Below are 27,205 nucleotides of genomic sequence, written 5' to 3' on the forward strand. Positions count from 1 at the left end.
AATTTTTTAAAATGGTTTTTATTTTTGTCTGATTGGATTAGTTGGAAAGACCAGTCTTCAAGCTCTGAAATTCTCTCTTCTACTTGATCAGGTCTACTGATAAAGCTTTCAATTGTATTTTAAAATTCCTTAAGTGAGTTTTTCAATTCCAGAAGCTCTGATTGATTTCTTTTAAAGATGTCTCTCTTTCTTCATTTCCTCGATTGCTTTAGAAGGTTCTTTGTGTCGATTTTCGACCTTGGCTTGGATCTTGTTGAGCTTCCCTGCAATCCATGTTTTGAATTATTTATCTGTAAATTCTGAGTTCCCATTTTCATTAGGGGCCATTGCTGGAGACCTAGTGTAATCCTTTGGTGGGGTAATTACATTCAGAATTTTCATGGCCCCAGAATTTTTGTAGTGGTTCCTTCCCATCTGGAGACACTGGCACTTTTAATTTTTGTAATTATTTTTTTGTGGGTAGGATATTTTCTTTTTCTTGCTTTCTCTGTAATATATTTTTTCCCCCTTCCTTCCCCTCACTCCTTAGGGGGTGCAATTGTAAAGAATGCAGGGTAGGATATTTTGGCTTTGCTCCTATGGCCCTATGCACTTCTTTCTGCAGGTTTTGTATTGGGCGGTGCAGTTTGACATACAAACCAGTAGAGGGTGCTTATAGGTAAGAGCTGGCTGTGGCCAACATGGCTGGGTATATGCTTGATCCTTGTTTACTGGCAGAAGTTCCCTGTTGCTTCAGTCAATGGACTGATTTGTGAAATGCACAGTGGTCTGAGCTTCCTGCTCAGCCCCAAGGGGATAGTGCCCATGATGAGCAGGGCCAGACTGAGCAGGTACTCCTATGGGTCCTCTGATTGCAAGCACAAGCACTAGTGCTGAGGGAGAATCCAGTGGGTGGCCATCAAATGTCCAGAGGTGTGCCTAGGCAATGATCTGGGAAACCATCTTGACCCCAAGTTCTCCACATGGGGCTAGGGGGCAGTCTAAACTTCTAATCCAGGAAAATGGGTCCTCTCAATGCCTAGAGATCTGCCTGGGCATGGAGTGAAGGAGGGCTCCCCTATACTAAGATCTCTACACAGAAGTGGTAGGGCAACTCAGGTGGCTAATCCAGGTGAGAAAGTGCTTTGAGTGCCTGGAGATCTGCCTGGGCAGGGAGCAAAGAAGACCCTGCTGCATTGTGATCTATGTCCATTAAGGGTGGGGCAGCTCAGGCTGCCGATTCAGGTGAGCTGGTGCCCTGAATGTGTGGAGATCTGCCTGGGTGTGGAGCAGGGAGGACTTCGTTATACCACAACCTATGCCTAGGTAAGGTGGGGTGGCTCAGGCTGCTGATCCAGGCAAGCTGATGCTCTGAATGCCTGGAGATCTACTTGGGTGTGGAGCAGAGAAAGCCTCCCTGTACTAGAATTTCTGCTTGGGAAGAGTTGGGCAGGTCAGCCTGCTGATCCAGGTGAGTGGGTGCTCTGAATGCCTGGATATTTCCCTGGGCATAGAGTAGGGAGGGTCCTGCTGCATCATAATCTATGTCTATGAAGGGTAGAGCACCTCAGGCTGCTGGTTCAGGTGAGTGGGTATTCTAAATGCCTGGATTTCAGCATGGGAGTGAAGCAAAACTGGATTTCAGCATGGGAGTGAAATGGTTACAACAGTGCCTAGCACATGATAAACATTATATATTAGATACATATTAGGTAATATATATTAGATATCTATTAGATAATATTATATATTAGATATCTATTAGATAATATTATATATTAGGTAATATATATTAGATAATATTATTCACTCCTGAAATTGCTGTTTACTATGTGCCAGGGAGATGAGGGGTGGGGGCAGCATCAGGGTATGTGATTGGGTCTGTAACTTGCAGCCCTCTCTTTTCTACCAGAGTTTTGAAACAATTGAGAAATAGGCAAGAGAATTAGCAAATAGAGAAGAAAATGTTAGATTTATTATTGATAAAGTCTATGTAGACATACGTCTTATAGACTGAGATTGAAAATGGGCTTGCTAACTCCAGCTCCCAGTCTAGGCCTTGAGTTAGCCCACCCTGGGCAAAGTTGGACGCTACAGTCCAGACTCCTTTATTTAGGTCACTCTGTCACTGGTGCAGGTGTGGAAGGGAAGAGAGAGAAGAGATTCCCAGGGCTTGGGGTCCTTGTAAATTAGCTTCACGCTATGAACCAATGACTACTGCCATTAACCAGGCAAATGACTACACCTCAGGGAAGAGTAAAAGGTGAAGCGTGAGACATGGTCTTTTATCTACTAAATAAAGTGGGGATAGTCTGTTCAATTATGTGAAATCAAGCATAGGAAGTCTTGTATGTCTTCAGAAAACACTGAGTCATGCCAAAAGATGCCTTGATGCTATGAATAATTTTTGTGACCATGGTCTCAAGTATACTTCACAATATAAACCAAATAGGAAGAAAGGGAACTGTCATTAACTGAGTGCTCACAACTTCCCAGATGATGATCCAGCACTTTACGTGCATCTCTCAGATGGTCTCGGCTGCTCATGGTGGAGAAAGTAGGGATTGGGAATATTCCACATATGACTAAGGGCCCAAGAGGAGAGAGTAGGATGCTCAGGGAAAAATAAGACCCACATATGAGTCTGCATTTATATGCATGTTCTTTCCCGGATAATTCTCATAATTCATATTTGTTTGGTGAATTCTTATTTTTTACTTTATTAATCATATTTTATTGTGGTAAGAATGCTTCCCACATGGTCTACCCTCCTAAACATTTTTTAAAAATTCAAGTGTACAATATTGATGTGTATAGGATTGCTGACTATAGGTACAACAATCTCTAAATCTCTAGAACTTATTCAACTTGCTTGACTGAAACTTTGGACCCATTGACTACTAACTCCCCATTTCTCCCTCCCCCCAGGCCCTGGCAACCACCAACCACCATTACCCTCTTTGATTCTATGAATTTGACTATTTTAGATACTATTGTAGGTATTTTAGATATCTCATGTAAGTGGAATCATGTGGTATTTATCTTTCTGAAACTGGCTTATATTGCTTTTAATGCAATGTTTTATAGGTTCATCCATGTTGTCACATATGGCAGAATTTGTTTCTTTTTAAAGGCTAAATAATATTCTACTCTATGTATGTGCCACATTTTCTTTATCCATTCACCTGTCAATGAACATTTAGGTTGTTTTCACATCTTGGCTGTTATAAGTAGTGCTTCAACAAATGGGAATGCTAGTATCTCTTAGATATCCTGATTTCACTTTTGGATAAATACCCAGAAGTGGAATTTCTGGATCATATGGTAGTTCTATTTTTAATTTTTTGAGGAACCTCCATACTATTTTCCATAGTGGCTACACCATTTTTTTTTTATTCCCACTAACAGTGTGCAAGGGTATCAATTTCTCCATATTACCAGCACTTGTCTTTTGTTTTTTGATAATGGCCTTTTAGATGGATTCAATTCTTTGTCCTTTAGGACAATACTTTGAAAGAAACATAACAGTTCAAATATTTTTTGAGCACTCACTAGATGTAGGGCACAGAGCGTGGACACTGGGCTATAACTGTAAGCAAAAGCAGACACAGTCCTTCACTTTGGGGAATTTTGAGGGAGAGAGATGATGGCAAATAGCCATCATGATAAATGTAAAAGGGGAACTCTGACAGATCTATGAGGGCCAGGGTACAAGTCTAGTAGACTGTATAATGGGGTAAGGGTTGAGAAGAATATTCTGGACAGAGGGAATAATGCATACCAGAGTCGGAGGGCACACTTGAGAAAACCAGCATGGCTGATGTGCAGAGCAAAGAAAGGCAGCAAATGTGTTACTATCCCCACTTACAGATGGAAATACAACCTCAGAACAACGCGTGGCTTACAATATCACCATGAGGGAGTAAAGGAGCAGCACCTAGAAGTGTATAATTAACTCCAACACTACCACACCAACCTCTACCTCCATGCTAAACTTGTGGAGGGAGGAAAAAAAAAGGCTAGCAGAGGTGTGGTTGGTTAGCTTTGAGTTTCAGGGGAAGGAAGCTCATGGGTAGATTGATTGTTTCGCAATATCACAAAGCATCAGAATGTGTGCAGCAGAAGCTAAGCATAGTGGCCAGGCAGTTGCAAATCCCCTCATTGGCCTGCTGGGCCCTACCTATTATCTACACCTCCCCCTTCCCCCACAACAACTAATGCACAGCAGTGCCCTTTGAACTCCATGGCACTTATATTTCTGTTCGACATTTTTGTTTTAAACTTTTTCAATTCAGTTCTCAGATGAGTTCTCAGAACTTTTCAAGAAATGCAAGGAAACTTTATGTACAAGAATAAACAAAGGCTGACAACTGTGAGAAGATAGGCATATATACACGCATGCACACATGTATGTCCATTTATCACTACCATGTCCTGTGACCTGGAGGGATTCCCTGCTTGTTGTTTTCCCAATCCCACCAAACCAGTGGGAGAAAAGGTCAAGAACGCATGAAACCCTTTCCCCTTCTCTTCAACCATGCATGCAGACACACATCTCTGCAAGCGTTTTTCAGGGGCTGCACATACCTTAAGCCTGAGCCTGGGTACCTCCTCCATTCTCTTTGTTCTTTTTGACTCTCTTCTCCTCATCCCTTGCTTTTTTCTTTGACTATCAGCCTTAGGACCTTCAAAAAGCACAGGGGCTGTGGAAAGAGCAGTGGTGTGGAGATCAGAAACCTGCCTGCCTGGATTACCTCTGCCACTTACTAGCTCTGTGACCTTGGGCAAGTCACCTATTTCTGAGCATTTGTTTTCTCTTTGGGTTATCACCTACTGCTTGATTTTTTGTAAGGATTTAAACGAGTTCAACATTGCAGTGCATGATGAGTGGATGAGAGTTGTAGTGATTCATGGGTGTTTCTGAGTCTCACATCACTGTGTATAAATTGAAGGTGTTCATCCAGCTGATCTCTGATGTTTTCCAGGTCACAGGGTCTCCGATTCTTGGCTGTTCTCCATCTCTTGGGATCTCCATTGACTTATTCCCCTTCTAACCACATCTCTGCTCCTTAAAAATGTACAAACTTAGCTCAGGGCATTGTGAGGAGCAACTCCATGTATAGATTTGTTGGGTGATGATGGTGCTTTCTCAGCAGCAAGACTAGAGACTTATGGTGAGGAAGGATCATTGGTTCTGAAACTAAGTGCTAATGCCACAAGGGAGACCAAGTCTTTCTGAGTCACAAATTTGGGGAGAGGCGACCTCTCAGGAGTGAGATTATAGGAGACTTTCAGGAGGATCTGAGAGTATTGAACATTACTTTCTGCTCCCAAATTCCCTTACAGACCCGCTGGACTATTTTCAGCCTAGGTGTCAGGTTTCATTACCATCACTGAGGACTCCTTTGGGTTTCCTTTATGACTGTGCAAAGAAATGAGCATCTCACAGAAAGGTAGACACTGATGGGAAATGAGTCAGCCTCAGAGCCAGGGGAATCAGGGCTCCATCCAATCCCAGCTCAGCCACGGACCTATATGGGCTTTGGCAGGTGACTCAACCTTTGTAATCATCCTTTTCCTAACTTACATATTAGAGAATCATATTAGATATTTCCTAGGATTTCTTTGAAGGTTGCATAATATATTGGCACCAATATGTGTTCACAAGAACCATGAAAGATAGAAATTTAGGTGTAGGTTTTGTATAACATGATATAACTTTGGCTGCATCCAAATTTAACACTTAGCCAACAAGAGAAAGCAGCATGGTGTGATGATGATTATATGGATAGCTGTTGACTGTTTCAAATCCCATTTCTACCCTACTAGCTGTCACCTTGGAGCAGATTCTTTGACCTCCAGTTGCTTTGTTCATTGCCACATGTTACTTTTTTGTTGAAGTAGAAAGAATTGTAAGGGTATAGTATATTATTTTGGGATTACAGGCCACTGTTTTACAAGGTAAATGTGATCTTTTAAAAAGGAAATAGAAACGTAGGAGTATAAAATTCAAGTGTGGAATTGTTAGATAGTCCCTTCACATAAGAATTCCTAGGTAGGCCCTATATTCATCTGTTTATCCATCCATTCATCTATTTGTCCATCCGTCCATCTTTCCCTTCCTTCCTTTTATCCATGTATTATCGAATCCTTCATTTTTCACATATACATCCTTCCATACATCAACTTATTCATCTGTCCATCCTTATCTGTCTTCATCATGATCATTTATCTGTCTTACCCATTTTGCTTTGCCCATCTACCCATCCATACACTCACATATCAACATATTCATCCATACAGTCATTCATCTACCTATCTTTTTATCCATCCACTGTTTCATTCATTTTCTTTCCTTCTCCTTCCTTCCTTCCTTACCTACTCAGTCATTAACCCCCATGTATTGACTGGTCATTCTGCTAGGTGTTTGGTAATGTAACAGTAAAAAGGCCCATTATTTGCCTTCAAGAAGTTTGTGTTCTGTTTGAAGAGCAAGCAATTCCAATATAGCATATCCTGTGATAACTGGGACTCTTAATCTGTATGTCTAATGCCTGGGTCTTAAGTGGCCTTCACAGTTGGGGAAACAAGGGGAAATCAGTGTGGCTCTATCCTGAGACCAGCAGGGCTGTGCAGGTGGTGTCATGCACATGCTTTAGGCCCAGTGGAGCCCTCAGTTCTGATGTGGATATGCTGCTGTCTAGCATGTTGTCTTTGGAATGAGCAAAATCTCTTGCAGTTCTTCAGATGTTTTAAAACACCAAGTACATTTGGCAAAGTGTTCTCCCTTGAATTTTAAAATCATGTTTTATTTAAGGGAAATGACTTTCATAAATTTCTGACCCATTTGAGCTTTATATCATTGTAATATTCTTTAAGAGCCAATTCATATCCAATAATGCTTTTCACCTTGTTTAATGACTTTTTAAAATTCTCTTTTCTTGCAATCAAAACTGTATAAGCCAATTTGAATGCCAGAAAGTTCAAGTTCAGTTCAGAGTGCTCAAATCATGAATTCTGAGAGAATTTTAAGTTGCTGAAATGAGTTCTGCTCATTTATATTTGACTCTGGGTCCCCAGTGATTAGCTCTGGGTGGACTCAGCATGGACACTATCTGAGGGATGAAAGACTGGACTTTTCACTGAACATTTAAAAAACAACTTAGCCAAATCTTGCCTTATACATATCTAGCTTTTCCCAAGCAGAGAAACTGGGATTATGTTTCTAATTCTGAGAAACTGAGAAGGAAGAAGTACAAACCAACTAGTCTTTATCATGCTGCATTTCAGCTTGATCCTGTTTTATATACAAAACACAGTCCTAGGTGGTAGATGTTATTTCCATGTTACTAATGAGGAAACTCAGGCCTAAGAGGGTAAGTTGATTAAAGCCACAACTAGGAAGTGGAAGAGAGGGTCATCAGGACCTCTGAAGTCAAGCTTCATGGCCTCTGAAGGTTCTCTTCCTGTATGCTCCTTGCTTCATAAACTCCTACTAAACTATGGTGAGGGCTGCCACTAGGCAGTGTTTCAGGTACTGGATATAAGCACATGACCTCATTTAATTTTTGCTATAATCAGGAATTGAAGCCTGTGAAACATAAATAACCTGTCTCAAGTCACAGAGCAGAGCCAGGCAGACTTGGGATTGAATCCTGGCTTTGCCATTGTTTTAGTTTCCAGAGGCCACAGTAGTACATTACCATATATTTGATGGCTTAAAACGATAGAAATTTATTCTATCACAGCTTTTGAGCTCAAAAATCTGAAATCAAAATGCCTGCAGGGCTGGAGCGCTCAGGGAGAACCTGTTTACTGCCTCTTCTTACTTCCAGCATCTGTAGACAGTCCTTGGCTTCTGGGCACTTCTTTCTCTGCTCCATCTTAACATCATTTTCTCCTCTGTGGTCCTCTTACATGAACACGTATTATTTTATTTTGGGCCCATGCAGATTGTTCAAGGGATCTCCTCATCTCAAGATCGCTAACAATCACACCTGCAAAGACTTTTTATCCTAATGAGGTCACATTCACAGGTGCTGAAGATTGGGTCATGAACATATCTTTTTGTAGGAGCCACTTGTTGGTTGGTGACTATACAACTTAAGTCTTTCAGCTGTCTCACTTCTTCCACATAGAGTGATAATGCTGGCAGTTCTTATCCCACAATATTGCTGTGAGAGATGAAGAGCAAGGATGAATCCTTGGAGTTATTGCAGCACTCAGAATCCACTCGGTGCATGGACTGCTCATTGCATGTCACACACAAGGCCCCATCAACAGACTCTTACATCTCCACAGGCTGATAAAAGATGACATATTAAGCCAATGAGGTGAAGCAACACTTTACCTATAAAAATTTGCTCCCTGGCTTTGACCCAGAGAGTGGTCCTGTCCTATATTCTTTCCCCAAGTCCCTTTATCAGGTGGTTTTAGGGGACCTGCTCTTAAAATACGGCAAGCGTTTTCCCTTAGGAACATTTTTTCTGTCTGGAATTTGAGAGTTGAGAACCTCAGTATGCTGATAACCTGGTGACTTGAAAGGTGACAAAGGCTTTTCAGAACTGGCCTGGGGCTAATTTACAAATAAATTACTATTCCTGACTTACATCACAACTTGCAAACCTGCAATACAGAATCACTTCTGTGGAGAAGTATGTGGATACCCACCAAAGAACCAGGAAAATTCTGAACAAACTTTTGAAAACAAAACCTATTTCTAAATTGAGTGAATCTTTATATTGATGAGTAAGTGTGAGTTCTGGGTTTACAGCAGCACAAATTGCCCCAACTTCTTCTCTGTCCTTCTTCTGCTTCTCTCCTTTCTTCCTTCCTTTGCTTCCTGTTTTCTGTATCTTGCATCAAATCCCTGCAACACTCCATCACGTGCCAGGGCCTGCTCAGGAGATGCATGATATAGGCTCATATTCCAGAGCAGAGTAAGGGGCATGGACAAATGGATCACCCTGTGATGTTTCATAATGGAGGATACAGAGAGTTCTGGGGCCACATGCTCTCTTACAAAATTGGCCATGATGGGGAGATGGGGAGATGGGGAGGAGAGATAGGGGAATGAGACTGGCTCACAGAGGTGTTTGAATTTTGCCTTGAAGGAGGAAGAGGTACTGTCCCAGCAGAGGAAACAGTGCATGCAAAGGCTTAAAGGCAAAAAGGTAAATATCAATTTCAGAGAACAACAGGTTTTTTTTTTTTTTTTAAATGTGATCTGAGTATAGGAACATGGCAGGGCCCAAGTCTTAGAGGAAGAACCAAGCACACCACACTGAAATCAAAGGCCATCATCACAAGGTCTGAAGCTAAAAACTGGCAAGGCCAGATCACGTTTATTGAAAGATTTATCTGGCCTTTACAAGAGAATGGATCTGAGGGGAATTGACCTACAATAAAGGAGACTAGTTATGATGTTTTTTGACTAGTTTATGGTTCCCTGTAGCTCAGGCATTGTTCTAAGCACTTTGAATGCATTTTCACTAGCTTAGCCCTCACAATAATCTTAGGAGAAATGTATTCTCTCATTTGGCAAAGAGAGAATAAATAACTTGCCCAGGGTCACCCAGCTAATAAGTGGCAGAGCTAGGATATGAACTGGGGGTGCTGGCTCTAGAAAATGAAGATCCAGATTAGGTCCATGACCTTGGGAGGTGGAAGGTCTAGACCTTGGGGCCTGAATGGCAGGAAGGGGTGAGGGAGGCAACAGAGTTCCTCAGTCCCATTCATGTTTAGGCCTGGTTACGTGATCTGCTCTTCCCTCACACCCATCCTCACTCCTACATTCTGTCCTTCAAGAGCTTCTGCACATCAGTGTCCCCAGGCCTGACTTCTTTCAGCAGGATCCTGAACCAGGGTAGAGTTAGTCCAGAAGTTTTTGTAGTGGTTTGATGTCCAGGCCCTGGAGTCAGGTTTCTGGATTTGCATCTCTGCTTTCCACTTTTTAGTTCCTTGCTCTTTAGTACAAGGTTAGTAGATCAGCAATATCAACTTGTTACAAATTCGGAATCTCAGGCCTCACCTAGACTTTCATCATCAATGTCTGCCTCTTATCAGTTGATTCTAGTTGTATTCATGTTTAAGAGGCACTGTTCTTCCTGTATAATTTGGAGCAAATTGTGTAACCCCTCTCAATCTCCCGTTTCCTCATCTGTAAAACAGGGGGGTTAATAATACCTTCTTCAAAGGGTGATTTGGAAGAATATTAAGTGTGGTTCAGAAGCATAGGACAAACATCAAAAATGTCACTTACTATTACTGTTATTTAGTTCTTATGATAAAGACCAATTTTGTGTGCCAATTTACAGCTTACAAAGCACAAATCCGTTATCTTAGCTGGTCATCATAACATCTTGTAGAGCAGATGAGGAATGAACTGAGGCTCTGAGAAATGGCATGACATACCCAGAGCTGTATTTGAAGTCTATCACAAATGCTCCATTTTCAGAGGGAAATGGGGCACAGATACATACATTGCTTCCTTTATTCTCTTCGAGCAGAGATATTTTCATGGTGAAGAAGGAAAAGGAGGAGATAAGTTTACCAAATTCATGTTGTAAGTCAGCAAACTTTTGGAGATCTTCTATACAGACAAACCATTAGCCCGCCAGATCTAAAGAGAACCAGAAATCTTTACTGCTACTTTGCTCCTTCAGACCCACTTCCACCCTTCTCTTTCCTCCTCTATGCCTCAGGAGAACAACCTTTATAGACCACATCAGTGGGTTCCTCTGTCTTCACAATTCTGGATGAGTTTCTTGGACAGGGACCCTCAGCAGAAGGTAGTGGGTGAGAGGCGAATGACAAAGGAGTATTTATTTCCCCAACTCCTTTTCTTTAGGTTGCTCAATGTTGGTGGCTTCTGGAAGCCCTCTCCATACTATTACCCTCTCTGAGGTTCAGTACTTACTCTCAATCCTTGTCTTTTCAGGCCTAGCATTGGAGACAACTCTCCATTTTGCAAGTCCTGGGTACTCTACTAGAATTCCTTATACTTTATCCTCATCCAGGCCTCACCTACCAAATCCTTTTGCTATGACCCAATTAGAATGAACCATGTATTAGTCCATTTTCATATTGCTATGAAGAAATACCTGAGACTGGGGTAATTTTTTTAAAAAAAGAGGTTTAATGGACTCACAGTTCCACATGGCTGAGGAGGCCTCACAATAATGGCAGAAGGTGAAGGAGGGGCAATGGCCTCCCCACATGGTGGCAGGCGAGAGGGCATGTGCAGGGGAACTGCGTTCTATAAAACCATCAGATCTCATGAGACTTCTTCATTATCATGAACAACACAGGAAAAACCTGCCCCCATGATTCAGTTGCCTCCCACCAGGTCCCTCCCATATCACATGGGGATTATTATAATTCAAGGTGAGATTTGGGTGGGGACACAGAGCCAAAACATATCAAACCATCTGTTTCCTTCCATGACCCTGACCAATGGAGATGGGGGAGGAGACGTCATTTTCCAGAAGAAAGCTTAGGCTCAGTGAGGAGAGTAATATATTTATTTTCACATGATTGGTTAATGATAAAGTCAAGTCTAGAATCCAATCACATGAGTCCCATTCACTATTTTCTTATATGGTCTTCTCTTTGCCTTATTTTTTCTTTCACTTTCTTCCAAGGCTCCATAATTAATTCTATATCCCCAAGTTTGTATTCTATTTCTTTTTTTTTTTTTTTTTTTTTTTTTTGAGACAGAGTCTTGCTCTGTCGCCTAGGCTGGAGTGCAGTGGTGCGATCTCAGCTCACTGCAAGCTCCGCCTCCCAGGCCCAGGCCATTCTCCCGCCTCATTCTCTCTGAGTAGCTGGGACTACAGGCACCCGCCACCACACCTGGCTAATTTTTTTGTATTTTTAGTAGAGACGGGGTTTCACCGTGGTCTCGATCTCCTGACCTCGTGATCGGCCTGCCTCGGCCTCCCAAAGTGCTGGGATTACAAGCGTGAGCCACCGCGCCCAGCCTGTATTCTATTTCTTAAAGAGATTCTCCCAAATTGTATACTTCTCAGACTTCATGCAGCTAGGCACCTTCCCTTTGTCTTGGGAGAGAAGTCTAGACATGTAGACCTTTCACACATCTTGACCATGCATCTTAGGCTTAAGCTAAAGGGGAAGGCTGGGTGGGGGAAAGCTGAGGATTTTTCAGGAGGTTCCAGTTCTGGAAAACCCAGACAGTCACTCTTATGAATCTATCCACTTGGCTTCTGGGACCAGCCTGCCTGCTTTTCCCTATTGCTTCTTCCTTTCCTATGTCCCACACAGCACTCCCTTCATTCCTGGCCACTGTGGATGGTGACACACGTGCCCTTCTTACTATCATGTTACTAAGATAGCACAAAACTCTCTTGAAGTCTCTTGAGAATGTTACAGATGAGACTAGGAGTAAAGGAATAAGAACATAAAAATCTGGGAATCCTCAGAATACGGGACTGTTTGAAATTAGCTGCTGCATAATCCTAGCCTCTACTGACTTGAATATGGAGCTAGACCTTCTCTTTCCTAGATCCTTTGTTGTATCCCTAATGAACACATCTTTTGTAACTCTCCTAGGAATGGGCTCTATAGTTCCCCATCAGAGTCACCATAACTTCTTTCATTTACCTCTCTCGTCTCCTTTAGATAAGCTGCTGGGGCAAGACAATGGTGAACAAAGCGGCTAGAGTAGCCACCTTTTATCATTACCATAAGATGACCTTGAGAATGAAGGTCACCCAGAATAGCTACATAATTGCAAGGATATCTGCCCGTCATCAGTGATTCATGGGGTTTATTCTTTTTCATTTCCTTAGTCTTCCCCAAACACCATGTCCTGGCAAACTCTATGTCTCTATACTGTGGGTGCCCCTTGTCCAGAGCACCTTCTTCCCCAGTCCCTGACTGACAAATAAATAAAAGTGCTACTGCATTCATGAAACATTTAAAGCTTGACCCTTGCAGAAATACATCTCCTCCTCCTATGAGGACCCACTTACATAAAATAATGTACTCAATGCCTTACATAAAATAACAAACTGTGCTAACAGCTGTTTACAGTATTGTTCTGCTTATATATCTCTTCTACATATACTAAAGCCCTTGATCCTGATGTTTAATAGGTATTATACCTATTTTATAGATGAGAATACTAAAGGGGAGAGTTTTTGTGATTTTTTTTTAAAGGTCACTGGCAATGTAATAATTATCCTTAGTCATAGCCTTGCTGTAAAACAGTGGAAGAAGGAGGTTCGAAGTTTGGGATGGGGCATGTCTGAAACTCCGCTCCACTAATCTATTCATTAATGGCATTGTCTATGGCCTTGATCCCTATAGAAAGAATGGATTCATGATAATAGAATTTAGTAGAAAGAATGAAATAAACTCACACAACCCTGGGCTCAAATCTGGGTTCGCTAAGCAAGTGACAACATCTCTGAGGCTATTTCTACCCCGTATTTTGAAGATTTTAATAACAATGGCCTAGACTGCTAATTTTCCCTCAGTATCTATTTTCTCCTTTCTTCTTAGAAAATCACTAGCCAGAATAAAGATTACATTTTCCAGGTACTCTTAAAGCCTCTGAGTGTTGGCCAGTGATATTCATGCTGAAGTGTCATAGGTCTTTACTTGGAAATGTTTTTAAATTAATTTTTTATTTTTTGTAGGCTTAGTAGGTACAGTTACTATTTTGTTACATGGATGTTCTGCATAGTGGTAAAGTCTGGGCTTTTGGTATAGCCATTATCTGAATAGTACACATTGTACCTGTTAAGTAATTCCTTATCCATCACCCCTCTCCCACCCTTCTGAGTCTCCAGTGTCTATTATTCCACACTCTATGTCCATATGTACACATTATTTAGCTACCACTTATAAGTAAGAACATGTGGCATTTGACTTTCTGTTTCTGAGTTATTTCACTTTAGATAGGCTTAAGTTCATCCACATTGCTGCATGATTTTATTCTTTTTTTGGTGGCCAAGTAGTAGTCCATCGTATATATGTATATACCACATTTTCCTTATCCAATCTGCCATTAATGGACATTTAGATTGATGCCGTATCTTTGGTATTATGAATAGTCCTGTGATAAACATACAGGTGCAGGTATCTTTTTGGTATTGCGATTTCTTTTCCTTTGGGATATACCCAGTAGCAGAATAGCTGGATCAAATGATAGATCTGCTTTTAGTTCTTTGGGAAATCTCCATACTGTTTTCCATAGAGTTGGCACTAATTTACATTCCTGCCAACAGTGTATGAACAATTTGCTTTTTTCCACATCCTCGCCAGCATCTATTTTTTTTTTTTGACTTTTTAATAGCTGTTCTGACTGGTTTAACATGGTATCTCATTGTGGTTTTAACTTGCATTTCTCTGATGATTAGTTATGTTGAGGATTTTTCCATGTGTTTCTTGGCCATTTTTATGTCTTCCTTTAAAAAATGTCTGTTTGTGCCCTTTGTTTATTTTTCAGTGGTATGGTTTGGTTTTTGCTGTTGAATTGAGTTCCTTGTAGGTTCTGGATATCAGTTCTTCATTGAATATATAGTTTGCAAGTATTTTCTCCCAATATGCATGTGGCATTTTACTCTGTTGATTTCTTTTGCTGTACAGAAGCTTTTTCATTTATTTAAGTCTATTTTTAAAAATTTGCTTTTGAGGTCTTAGTCATGAATTCTTTACCTAGGCATATGTCTAGAAGAGTTTTTCCTAGGCTTTTTTCTAGTATTTTTTTATAGTTTCAGGACTTATATTTAAGTCTTTAATCCATCTTGAGTTAAATTTTATTTATGATAAGAGATAGGGTTTTAGTTTCACTCCACTTGGCGAGCTAATTTTCCCAGCACCATTTATTGAATAACGTGTTCTTTCCCCAGTGTGTTTTGGTCAACTTTGTCAAAGATCAGCTGTCTGTAGGTATTTGGATTTATTTCTAGGTTTTCTATTCTGCTCCATTAATCTGTATGTCTATTTTTATAATGGTACCATGCTGTTTTGATTATTATAACCTTGTAGTATAATTTGAAGTCAGTTAATGTAATGTTTCCAGCTTTGTTCTTTTTGCTTAGGATTACCTTGGTTATTTGGGCTCTTTTTTGGTTCCATATGAAATTTAGTGCTTTTTTTTCTCTCTAATTCTGTGAAAAATGACATTGGGATTTTGATATTCATTTCATTGAACCTATTAATTGCTTTGAGTGTATGGTCATTTTAACAATATTGATTCTTCTAGTCCATGAGCATGGAATGTTCTTACATTTGTATTTACAACCCACAATTTCTGTCATCAGCGTTTTGTAGTTTTCCTTGTGAAGATCTTTTACCTTCTTGGTTAAATATATTCCTAGGTGTTGTTGTTGTTGTTGTTGTTGTAGTATTGTTGTTATAGCTATTGTAAATGGGATTCACTTCTTAATTTGGTTCTCACCTTGCTTATTTTTGATGTATAGAAATGCTACTTATTAAAGGCATCCAAATTGGCAAAAAGGAAGTCAGATTATCTCTGTTTGCTGATGATATGATCTTATACCTAGAAAACCCCCAGGACTCCCTGAAAGACTTCTAGATTTGATAAATAAATTTTGTAAGTTTATCAAATTTATTTATTTATTAGTTTTTTTTTTTTAAAGACAAGTGGATCACACCCTTTACCTTTATTGTTGGTCCTTATGTTGCCCTGCTGGCTGGAATGTGAGCATAGTGGCTGGCAGCCAAAGCAATAATTTTGAACTCTGAAGATATCTTGGGAATGAACTTCACACTCTGAGGAGCTTGGGTTCTTGAAAATGTTTTGGAACACAGTCAGTATATAAGCCTATTTTCTGTCTTGGAACTTACAAAGAGACAGCAGTAAACTTTTGTGTAAGCCACTGTTACTTTTTGAGTCTCCCTTACCTTTAGCCCAACCTCACCTTAACCATGCAACATTCTTAGAGTCATAGTGAGTATTAGATATATTGTGTTCAATGTTCCTGACACATGGTAGACATCAAATAAATACTAGTTGTTAGTAATATCACCTTGCCTCTCACATATACATATTTAGTAAGTTATTGAGAATTGTACTAAATAAAATTTATATTCCAGTGTAAACCTTGGCTGAAAAAAATACTCTTGAGTTATTCTTAATGGAAAGATAAAAAGATAGTTTAGGAACCTTAGTGTAAGTTCTGCCTGAAACCAAAGCTGGTCCTGTGATAAGCCAGCTTCTAGGACTTGCTCTGCATTAGTGGCAGCTTTGACTCTTCTCCCTAACCTAAGTGACTTGATAAGGAAGCAGAAAGCTTGAGTTCAGACCCTAAGTGTTCCACCATGCTTTGGTTTCATAGCCATACAGAACTCTGACTAATCTGACTATCCCGATAAGCCAATAAAAGAAAAGCTGAGAAATAAGAAGTCATAATGGGGCCAAATGTATTGGAAAGTAGGAGTGGCATTTATATGAGTAGGGTTTTCTGAAGTTTCAAGTGCAGCCATTTTTTTTTCATCATCTCTAATTAGTGCACAGATCCTACTACCTCAAAAAGAAGGTATTCAATTTCACTATTTAAACGTCTCACTCTGATTTGTTCTATTAATACCCCACTTTAGAAGGCTGCTAGTATGATAGAATGTGAAATATACATTTATTGAGTGCCCACCTGTCATGTGTTTTACATATGGTATATCCTTAATCCAGTCCTCATTGTATCATTGTAAATTAAATATTATTGTCCCCATTAGGAAGATTGGAAGAACGGAAACCAGGAGTAGTAAGCAAGTCATCCAAGGTCATAGAGTTGAGTAAACAGCAGAACTGGGATTCACACCAATTCTGACTATATCTCCTGTGCTCTTTAATGATACCAGATTTAAAGAACCATATTCTCTTTCCCTTGAGTCAGTTTGAGTTCCCACCCTAGCTATGACTAAGATGGGAAAGAATTGGCATTCTGATCCTCTCCCATCCCTGAGGGCACTGGCTCTGCCCTTTCTGGTAACCCCAACAATTCTGGATCCTAGCTAAGCTACCCACCCTCACTTAGATGGTTTGATGGGCCTGTGGCAAAGTTGGCATTCAGGAGCTGCGTCATGCCCATTTGCTATGCCTGCTTTGGTAAGAGCACTGCAGCTGCTGCATAATGACAATCCATAGGACTGCCACTCAGCGCCCCTACTATGAGTGTGGGAAGGCTCAGGCAGATAGTGTGAGTAAAGCAGTGCCAGGTTAGTTCTTCCAAGGACATATGAAGCAAATTACATGGCTAACGGGTTTTCTTAAAAAGGAAAAGCTCATAGTCTGTCACTTCCAAGGGGCTGACAGGCTGTTTCTGAGCCTATGCCTGAAGATTGAGCATCTGAGTTCTCATGACGAACTCATGGTAAAATGTCTACAATTTATTTTGGAGCAATATGATAGATTGCAATAATGGACACATTTCTTTCCACCTCTCACCATGTTCATGCCCTTTTGCATATAACTCTGCAGCACCTCCCATCAAGACATGCAGTCTTTCCCCCAGTCTTTGGATCTGGGTTGGTCTGGTGATGTGCTTTGACCAATGATGTGGCAGAAGCTGTGAGATGCCAGTTCCAAGTCTTTTCCCACTCACTTTTGGGACTTTGCCTGGTTCTGATGTAAATAAACAAGCTGGGGCTAGCCTGCTGGAGGATACAAAACTGTGGAGCAGACAAACAACTGCGACCAAAGCTATTCGGGGTCAGAAGAACTCCTAGCCTGCAGCTGAAGGGGCAACTCATGAGCCATATTAAACTGTTCCTGTTCTAAGCTGGAGCTTAAACATTGACAGGATGTTTAAAATGATTAAATCACTGTGACAATAATAACATGATCAAATTAATCACTGAACATTGGGAAAGCTGATTATGAGGCAACAGCCGATACAGACATGTCAATGAAAATGGTTTTAAAATAGAAAAAGCTTGTGAAACAGTCTGTTAAGTGCCAGATACTGGGACAGCTACTTGGATACTTTTTCTCCTTTCATCTTTACATCCATAAAAGCTGTCATTTTACTGAACTCAGTACCAAATACTGTGCCATTAAATAATATGTTATAAAATTTAATTCCTATTATATCCACTATATGAGTTATGAGAGATGTCTTATTATTTCCATTTTATAGGTAAAGAAACTGAGTCTCAGGGAGGTTAGGTGAATTGACTAAGCCCTAGGTTACCAGCTGGAAAGTGGCAAAGCTAAGCTTTCACCTCCGATCTGAATCTCACACCTGTGTTTTTTTTTAATCCTTGAGTTTCCACTTTCTTAACTAGCTTTCAAGGGAGGTACTTTTATAATCTATTTTTAGAGGATAACTTGGAGTTTTATGGACATTAAATAACTTGTCTAAGAACAACCAATTAATAAGTGGAAGACTTGAGTTTTAAACCTAGGACTCACTGACTCCACACTTGCTATAAGCACTCTGTTAAGTGCCAGGTACTGGGCTAGGTACATTTCACTGACATTCATTGTTTTTTTTTTTTTATTGTTAGTTTTTGTTTACCACATAACTTGCTTTGACCAATACAATTAGTTCATATTTTTATTCAGATCAATTATAATAATTATGACTGTTAAATTATAGTTTTTATCTAACCTTAAATATGTGGCTATCAAAGCACTTAGAGTAAAAATGTTAATATATTACAACATTAATTTCTAAACCTACTAGTAATTGTAATTTTAAAACATTAGGGTTAAACCATAATAAAAATTATCTAAAACTCTAAGTATAGACAAGGTCACACACCTTAAAAGAAAAATGCTAGTGCTGGTCAACTATCTATGAGCTACAATTTTAAATCTTTATTATTATTATTATTATTATTCTACTTAAAGTTTTAGGGTACATGTGCACAATGTGCAGGTTTGTTACATATGTATACATGTGCCATGTTGGTGTGCTGCACCCATTAACTTGTCATTTAGCATTAGGTATATCTCCTAATGCTGTCCCTCCCCGCTCTGCCCACCCCACAACAGTCCCCGGAGTGTGATGTTCCCCTTCCTGTGTCCATGTGTTCTCATTGTTCAATTCCCACCTATGAGTGAGAACATGTGGTGTTTGGTTTTTTGTCCTTGAGATAGTTTGCTGAGAATGATGGTTTCCAGTTTCATCCATGTCCCTACAAAGGACATGAACTCATCATTTTTTATGGCTGCATAGTATTCCATGGTGTATATGTGCCATATTTTCTTAATCCAGTCTATCATTATTGGACATTTGGGTTGGTTCCAAGTCTTTGCTATTGTGAATAGTGCCACAGTAAACATACGTGTGCATGTGTCTTTATAGCAGCATGATTTATAATCCTTTGGGTATATACCCAGTAATGGGATGGCTGGGTCAAATGGTATTTCTAGTTCTAGATCTCTGAGGAATCGCCACACTGACTTCCACAATGGTTGAACTAGTTTACAGTCCCACAAACAGTGTAAAAGTGTTCCTATTTCTCCACATCCTCTCCAGCACCTGTTGTTTCCTGACTTTTTAATGATGGCCATTCTAACTGGTGTGAGATGGTATCTCATTGTGGTTTTGATTTGCATTTCTCTGATGGCCAGTGATGATGAGCATTTTTTCATGTGTTTTTTGGCTACATAAATGTCTTCTTTTGAGAAGTGTCTGTTCATGTCCTTTGCCCACTTTTTGATGGGGTTGTTTGTTTTTTTTCTTGTAAATTTGTTTGAGTTCATTGTAGATTCTGGATATTAGCCCTTTGTCAGATGAGTAGGTTGCAAAAATTTTCTCCCATTCTGTAGGTTGCCTGTTCACTCTGATGGTAGTTTCTTTTGCTGTGCAGAAGCTCTTTAGTTTAATTAGATCCCATTTGTCAATTTTGGCTTTTGTTGCCATTGCTTTTGGTGTTTTAGACATGAAGTCCTTGCCCATGCTTATGTCCTGAATGGTATTGCCTAGGTTTTCTTCTAGGGTTTTTATGGTTTTAGGTCTAACATGTAAGTCTTTAATCCATCTTGAATTAATTTTTGTATAAGGTGTAAGGAAGGGATCCAGTTTCAGCTTTCTACATATGGCTAGCCAGTTTTCCCAGCACCATTTATTAAATAGGGAATCCTTTTCCCATTGCTTGTTTTTGTCAGGTTTGTCAAAGATCAGATAGTTGTAGATATGTGGCATTATTTCTGAGGACTCTGTTCTGTTCCATTGATCTATGTCTCTGTTTTGGTACCAGTACCATGCTGTTTTGGTTACTGTAGCCTTGTAGTATAGTTTGAAGTCAGGTAGCATGATGCCTCCAGCTTTGTTCTTTTGGCTTAGGATTGACTTGGCAATGCAGGCTCTTTTTTGGTTCCATATGAACTTTAAAGTAGACATTCATTGTTAAGAAATATATCCTAAATGGAGAAGAACATGTTTATATCTGTGCTAGGATCATGTTATTTCTTTGTTTTAGAAACACGTTCTGTTCTGAGTGTTTTAGAAGCCCATGTTTCCCAAACCCCAAACTGTAACAGAAAGCAGGTTGTAAAGGAACTGGTGAGAGTTATTGCCCAGAAAAACCAGCTGCGAAGCATTTCAGTGTCAATCTTATTATTGCTTTTAAATTAGCAGTAACTTCAAAAGCCTTTGAAGTAGCTGGCAGGGAATGCCTGAACTGGGGAAAACAATCATGACAGGGTATTCTCACAGGCATGCGCTTTATAAATGTTCCTTCTCTTTATGCCTTGGCACTGCAAAAGGTTAGAAAGGAGGTGCAGGGATTGTAGCAGGCAGCTTGTAGCTGACGTGGATTGCCAGGAAGACCTAATTAGCCTGTCCCTCTCAGTAGGTGAAGTTCCAGCAGAGGGAATAAATTATCTGTGGCAGTGGCCGAAGCTGCTGACAACTTCAGAGACCACCTGTGTGGTCTTCCCAAGTCAAGCTGACTAGCAGGCCCTGAGAAACTGTAACCTCAGGAGCCTGATGAATTCCAATCCAATAGTACAACTAAGTTAAACTGAATGGTGTTTTTCAAAACACCTGAAAAGTAAGGTGTTCCCTGTCTCCCACACTGAATCCCCTATCTGAAGATATCCACTGGCCATCCTTCAAGTCTAGGTTTAGAGCTTACTTCATCTTTGAAACCTCTGACATGTCCTGGGATTTCTCTCTTCAAATAGAGCTCACTCATATTTCTATCCATCCATCCATCCATCCATCCACCCACCCATCCATCCATCTAGCATTGAATGACTTCCCACTCTATGCCTAATGTTACCAGGCCTTGCAGATATCACTGATTCTAAAGTGGACAAGGTCACCCTCCTCCGCATGATGCAATAGTTTTGTGAAGAGTGTAGAGACCACCCAATGGACATACCAAGTATGCACCTGAGACACAAATAAAACAGGGACACCAAGAAATTGTTTGGAAATAATATGACATATTTTTTGTACACGCAAAAAAACTGTTTTATCAACATCAGAAAAATCACAACTAGTTTGAACTTCCATACACATATTTATGCGTTAGGGTGATTTTACATTGAATTCCATATCAGAAGAGGAATCACAATCTTTCCAAGGCTTGAGGTCTCAAAAGGACAGCCTTTGTCCTTGTAAAGAGGAGAACATAAGCGTTTAGCCAAGTTATCTGATAAGGAATTACTTGTGAGCTGTGGAATGAAGAGGAGTGTGTGTATGCGTGTGTGTGCATGTGCACGTAGGTATGCAAGTGTGTGTACATGTACATGCATGGATATGTGTGTACAAGTGTGTGCTTGTGTGGTCAGGGAAGCCTAGTGGAAAATAAATCAATCATTCTCTTCTATGTGCTTTTGTAGTACCAGGGTCATATTCCTATTCTAGCTTCTGCTTAAATTAATCATCTACGTGTTCATTTGTAGCAGATGCTGTGGGGTCTTACCCATGCCATATCCTCTTGGCAGTCACCATTCTCTTGCATGCCTAAATGTCCTACTCCAAGCACCTGGAGCTTTCAGTCTGAGAGAGTTTTCTGCATCACAGGCCGGGAAACCAAAAGTGCAAGGGGATTATGGTACCTGGGAGCAGCCCTCACCTCAACCAATTATGGATGGGAGTTAGATGATAAGACTCGACTTCCCCCTTGCTGTTCTCATGATAGTGAGTGAGTTCTCATGAGATCTGGTTGTTTGAAACTGTGAAACTGTAGAACTTCTTCCTTCACTCTCTCTCTCACTCCTGCTCCACCATGTGAAGAAGGTGCTTGCTTCCCCTTTGCCCTTCTGCCATGATCGTAAGTTTCCTTAGGCCTCCCCAACCATGCTTCCTGTACAGCCTGTAGAACTGTGAGTCAATTAAACCTCTTTTCTTCATGAGCCCATCTCATCACCCCTTTGGCAGGGTCCCTTGGAGGCATGTTCTACAACATGTTCCAGAGTTGCCCAGATGAAACTGAGCTCTGCACTAACTGGCATGAAGGCATACCCTCTATTAGCTTCCTTCCCTGCCCAGTCTGACTCTGCTACTCACACACTTGTGCCAGTTGTCCTGGGATTGCCTACAAACAGACATCTTGCACACCCATTCTGGTCTCAGAGTCTACCTCCAGGGGAATCAAACCTAAGACAACAACTCTCCTCTCAAGGCAAAGCTGGATCTGACACAAATCCTGGCACACAGACTTAATAAATGTCCAGCAAATAAATTAGTGAATAAATAAATGGACAATGAAATGTGAGTGACTGATAGCACTTTTCCCCCTGTTTTTTCTTTAATCAAAGCCAAATAAATCTCTGAATAATAACATTTTGGAGGAGAAAATATAATTTCCTTGGAAAGTAATTGGTGGGTGATTTGGACTCTGTGGCATGGGAGGCACCAAGGCTGGCTTTAAAGGAAAGAGAGAAGCTGCGTTGATGTTCTCTCCCTCCCTTCCCTACCCTGGCTTCTCCTCCCGTATGGTACCTACAATGATGCAAATAACAACCTGCCTTCCCTTAGTGGCAGTTTTGATTAGATTCAAAGATTTCATGGAGGATATATCTCAAGATAAAGACTAAGGAGATTTGCCAAATCCTTTGTAGTTCTCAGAAAAGTGGTGCTGTCTATATATTTATTCAATTCATTTGTCTGTAAATGTATGTATTCAGTAATTTACTTACTTATAAATTTGGTCATACTGTAATTGATTCATTCACTCCCTCCCTAGCCGACTCGAACAATTTTGCACAGAGGAGCTGATCCTTAGGCACATGGTCCCTAGACACCGAATGCCTGGGTTAGGATCCTGGCTGGTAGGCTATCTGAGCTTCAGTCTCTTCATATGTAAAATGGAGATAGAGAGTATCCCCTTGCTGAGAAAGTAAAGTGATTAGCAGTGTATGTATAGCGCTCAGAACAATGGCCGCACATAATCAGTGTCAAGGAAGCAATCAGCTTCATCCTGTTGTTTGAATTAAGCCATCTGTGCTGAGTATTGCTCACTCCTTCATTTTCTGTTTCACTTCCTTTATTCTATTTCTAGTTTTCTTCTCCACAACAGAAAGACCACATCAAAGTGGAGGAACTTAGTGTCCCAACTTCCAAATCGGTCCTGAAGTTTTAACTTTCACAGGCTCTATCCTGACTGTTGCCAAAAGTTGAAAAAACTGCCAAGTGGATAAAATGTGTCTATTGTACTTTTTCAACTCCATTTGGGGGCTGCTTGTGCAGAACCTTCAAGCCACACTGCTATAGTTTTGCTCTGTGTCCCCACCCAAATCTCATGTTGAATTCTAATTCCCAATGTTAGGGGAGGGACCTGGTGGGAGGTGATTGGATCATGGGGTGGACTTCCGCCTTGCTGCTCTCGTGATAGTGAATGAGTTCTCATGAGATCTGGTTTGAAACTGTGTAGCACTTCTCCCTTCTCTCTCTCTCTCTTTCTTTCCCCTGGTCCCCGACCACCACGTGAAGAAGGTGCTTGCTTCCCCTTCGCCCTTCTACCATGGTTCATATGTTTCTGTCTCTCCAACCATGCTTCTTGTACAACCTGTGGAACTGTCAGTCAGTTAAACCTCTTTTCTTCATAAATTAAGCAGTCTCAGGTAGCTCTTTATGACAGCGTGAGAACGGCTTAATACACAAACTTTATCTGTTTCAAGTTTTCCTTCCTTCTTTTGATTCCTAATAGTTCCAGCTTCACTTCTCCTTCTTCTATCAAACCAACACTTTCTGCTGGGTGTGAGGGGATTAGCCCAGAACAATTGACACAAGGAGTGAAAGATGCTGTAGCTTTCAAGGAGTATTTCATTTTGAAGGCTCCAATATTTAGACTGTGCAAAAGAAGACAATAGATATTAGGTAGTCATCAAACAATTTCTGTCACAGTTGATCCTTTAGCTACCCAGCCTCCAAACCTACTTTTCTTTTTTTTTTTGACAGAGTCTCTCTCTGCCACTCAGGCTGGTGTGCAGTGGCACGATCTCGGCTCACTGCAATCTCCACCTCCTGGGTTCAAATGATTCTTCTGCCTTAGCCTCCCGAGTAGCTGAGACTACAGGTGCACACCACCACACCCAGCTAATTTTTGTATTTTTAGTAGAGACAGGGTTTCACCATATTGGCCAGGCTGGTCTCGAACTCCTGACCTCATGATCCGCCTACCTTGGCCTCCCAAAGTGCTGGGATTACAGGCGTGAGCCACCGCGCCCAGCCCAAACCTACATTTTTTTTATATGTAGAATATAATCCTTATCCAAGGAAGAGGACCTTGGTATCTCCTCCAGGTGCTGTATTTGCTGAAAGTCTAGGATCTTGGAAGATGTGCAGTTCTCTTTACCAGGTCTGATTTTATCTCCTTAAACCCCAGTGTCCTATACACTAACACGACCTATCTCCTTCTCACTCCCTGTCTGCCAGCATCAACAGTGAAATAGAAACAGCATTCCTGCAGAAAGAACCTCCACTCAGTAAAGGAGAGGGTTGGACAAACCCAACCGCCACAAGTCCATAACAAATAACAACTCTCATGGGCAGTTTCTTGCTTAATAACTTAGAAGGTTGCTGTTCCATATGCTTCTGGAAAGTTCCACATATAAGTGACCACAGCCCCAAATCTTGTCCAGCTAGAGGTTTTAAACCTGATGGCTCTTGAATTTCAGTCGTAGATCTCTGTGATCTGTCCATTCTTCTCCCCGAGCTTGATGGCCATCTGAAACAATAGCCTTTGGTTGGGGAGCAATTCACTTATTTTCATTTCACCAGCAAGTTTATTTGGTGTTAAGGCTGCAGCTGCTGATAATAGATTCAGGTTAGACCATAATCTTTCTAGACCTCCAATTATGGCCTCTTCGGGAGCCTAGATTTTAGTCTGCAGGCAAAGGAAAGCTTCATTTCTTGCTATTCTTTTTGTAAATGGATAGGTGGTGTTTGACTTTATTTTTTGTGAAACTTTGTTGAAAGTGGCAGACAATGTTATCACATATCGACTACAGTAAGCAACTATGATGGTCCCTAATGATCCCTACTTTCTGGAATTTACTTGTGTAATCTACACCCCTTGAATGTGGGCTGAATTTACTGATACACTTCACAACACAACAGGGTGATAAATACCACTTGAGAGATTAAGATTTGGGTATACTCTCTCTCTTATCCTATCACTTGCTGTCTCAGGAAAACTAGCTTCCATGTTGTGAGTTGTTCTCTGGAGAGATCCACATGGCAAGAAATTGAAGGAGGCCTTTGATAAATATCCAATGAGGAAATGAGGGTCTTACTCCAACAGCCTGCGAAGAACTGAATCTTGCCAACTACATCAGTGAGCTTGTAAGTGGGTCTCCTTCAGTTGAGTCTTCAGATGAGAATGTTGCCACAGGAAAAACCTTGATTACAATTCTAAAAGAAATCTTAATCCAGAGAGAACCAGCTAAATTGTGCTTAGATTCCTGACCCACAGGAACTGTCAGATAATAAATGTTTGCTGTGTTAAACTGCTAAGTTTTTGGGTTAATTTTTATGCAGTGATAGATAACTAATATATCAACATTCTTGACTTTTCCTTTCCTCTCTCCTAATGGTATAGCCTAAGTGAGCGTGTGGTCTGTGTTCCAACTTCTGTTAGTCAATAGGTTGGTAAACTGTTTTGCTATCATATAGCATGGGACTTCAGCTTTTCTACCTGCAATATTCTAGTCCATAATATTTGCCTGTAGGACTTTGTTCAATAAGGTAATACTGTATTTTAGATTTCATTTCTCATAGTACCTCTCTTGCAAGAAATAAATGCTACATCATTTAATATTAGGTTCAGCTGCATCTAACAGAAACTCTAAAAATTCAGTAGAATACACAAGAAAGAAGTTTATTTCAGTATCATATGAAAGAAGCCTAGCAGTAGATAGTCCAGGACTCCTCTGGCTTTGGTGGTACTATATTCATTGGTGTCCCAATCTCTTTTCTTTCTTCTCCTGGAGTTTGGCATCCATCATCAAGACCACCTCATGGTTGAAAATGACTGCTTTGGCTAAATCCATCATATCCTCATTCTAAGTCACAGAGGATGAAGCAGGTAAATAACCCTAGCAGAGTCAGCACCTTTGAAGGACTCTTCTCAGAAGTGTTTTCCATAAGTATTTGTATAATAGACAAAATATATTTAAAAAGCAGGAGGGCTTCTAAGTCATCTACTCCAGTATTTCCCCAATTCCAGAAATATGCATTCCACCTTTATGATTTTACTATATTTGATGTTATCCATCAAAGTGATTACTTTATATTGAATCATATAGTGAAAAATTATTTCCTTACATTTACATACCATCTGTACTGTCTTTACATAATGTGTTTTTCAATCAAGTTACTTTTTAAAACTTAAATAACTGTCTAAAATAAAAACAATATATTGTTGTCTTCAATTAAAAAGTGAAACTTTACATAAAAATTATGAAAAAAAGTAAAATGAAACAAATTTATACAATTATACATAAATACTAAGTCAGCCAAAAGCTCTGAGCAAGCCACTGGTCTCCTATTTTCTTTATTAAAAGTGAAGATTAGCAAGTTCCAGATGGCAGCTACCTCCAGAAAGAACCATAAGGATTGTAAAGAGAATTACTTTCTTACTACACTATTAATTATAATTTATTTAATGTCCTGACTGTATGTCACCTAAATTGTCTCAATTTTATTAGAGATTTATGCTCCATACTTGGGACACTCTGTTGGATTCTTGTGACCAGTGAGGAAACCAATTTTCTAGAGACTCCATGTGATTCTCTGGTTGCTCCTTGCTTATTTTTAATGTTTGTGAAAATTTT

General features: G+C 40.3%; 1 long non-coding RNA gene across 2 annotated transcripts in view; it reads left to right on the forward strand.

The window, feature by feature from the left end:
- Positions 1–27,205, forward strand: part of LOC115831863 — a 183,901-nt gene that overhangs the window by 73,486 nt on the left and 83,210 nt on the right. The gene's annotated exons all lie outside the window — the stretch shown is intronic.

This window comes from Nomascus leucogenys, chromosome 20 (genome assembly GCF_006542625.1).
Source record: "Nomascus leucogenys isolate Asia chromosome 20, Asia_NLE_v1, whole genome shotgun sequence".
Taxonomy (NCBI): domain Eukaryota; kingdom Metazoa; phylum Chordata; class Mammalia; order Primates; family Hylobatidae; genus Nomascus; species Nomascus leucogenys.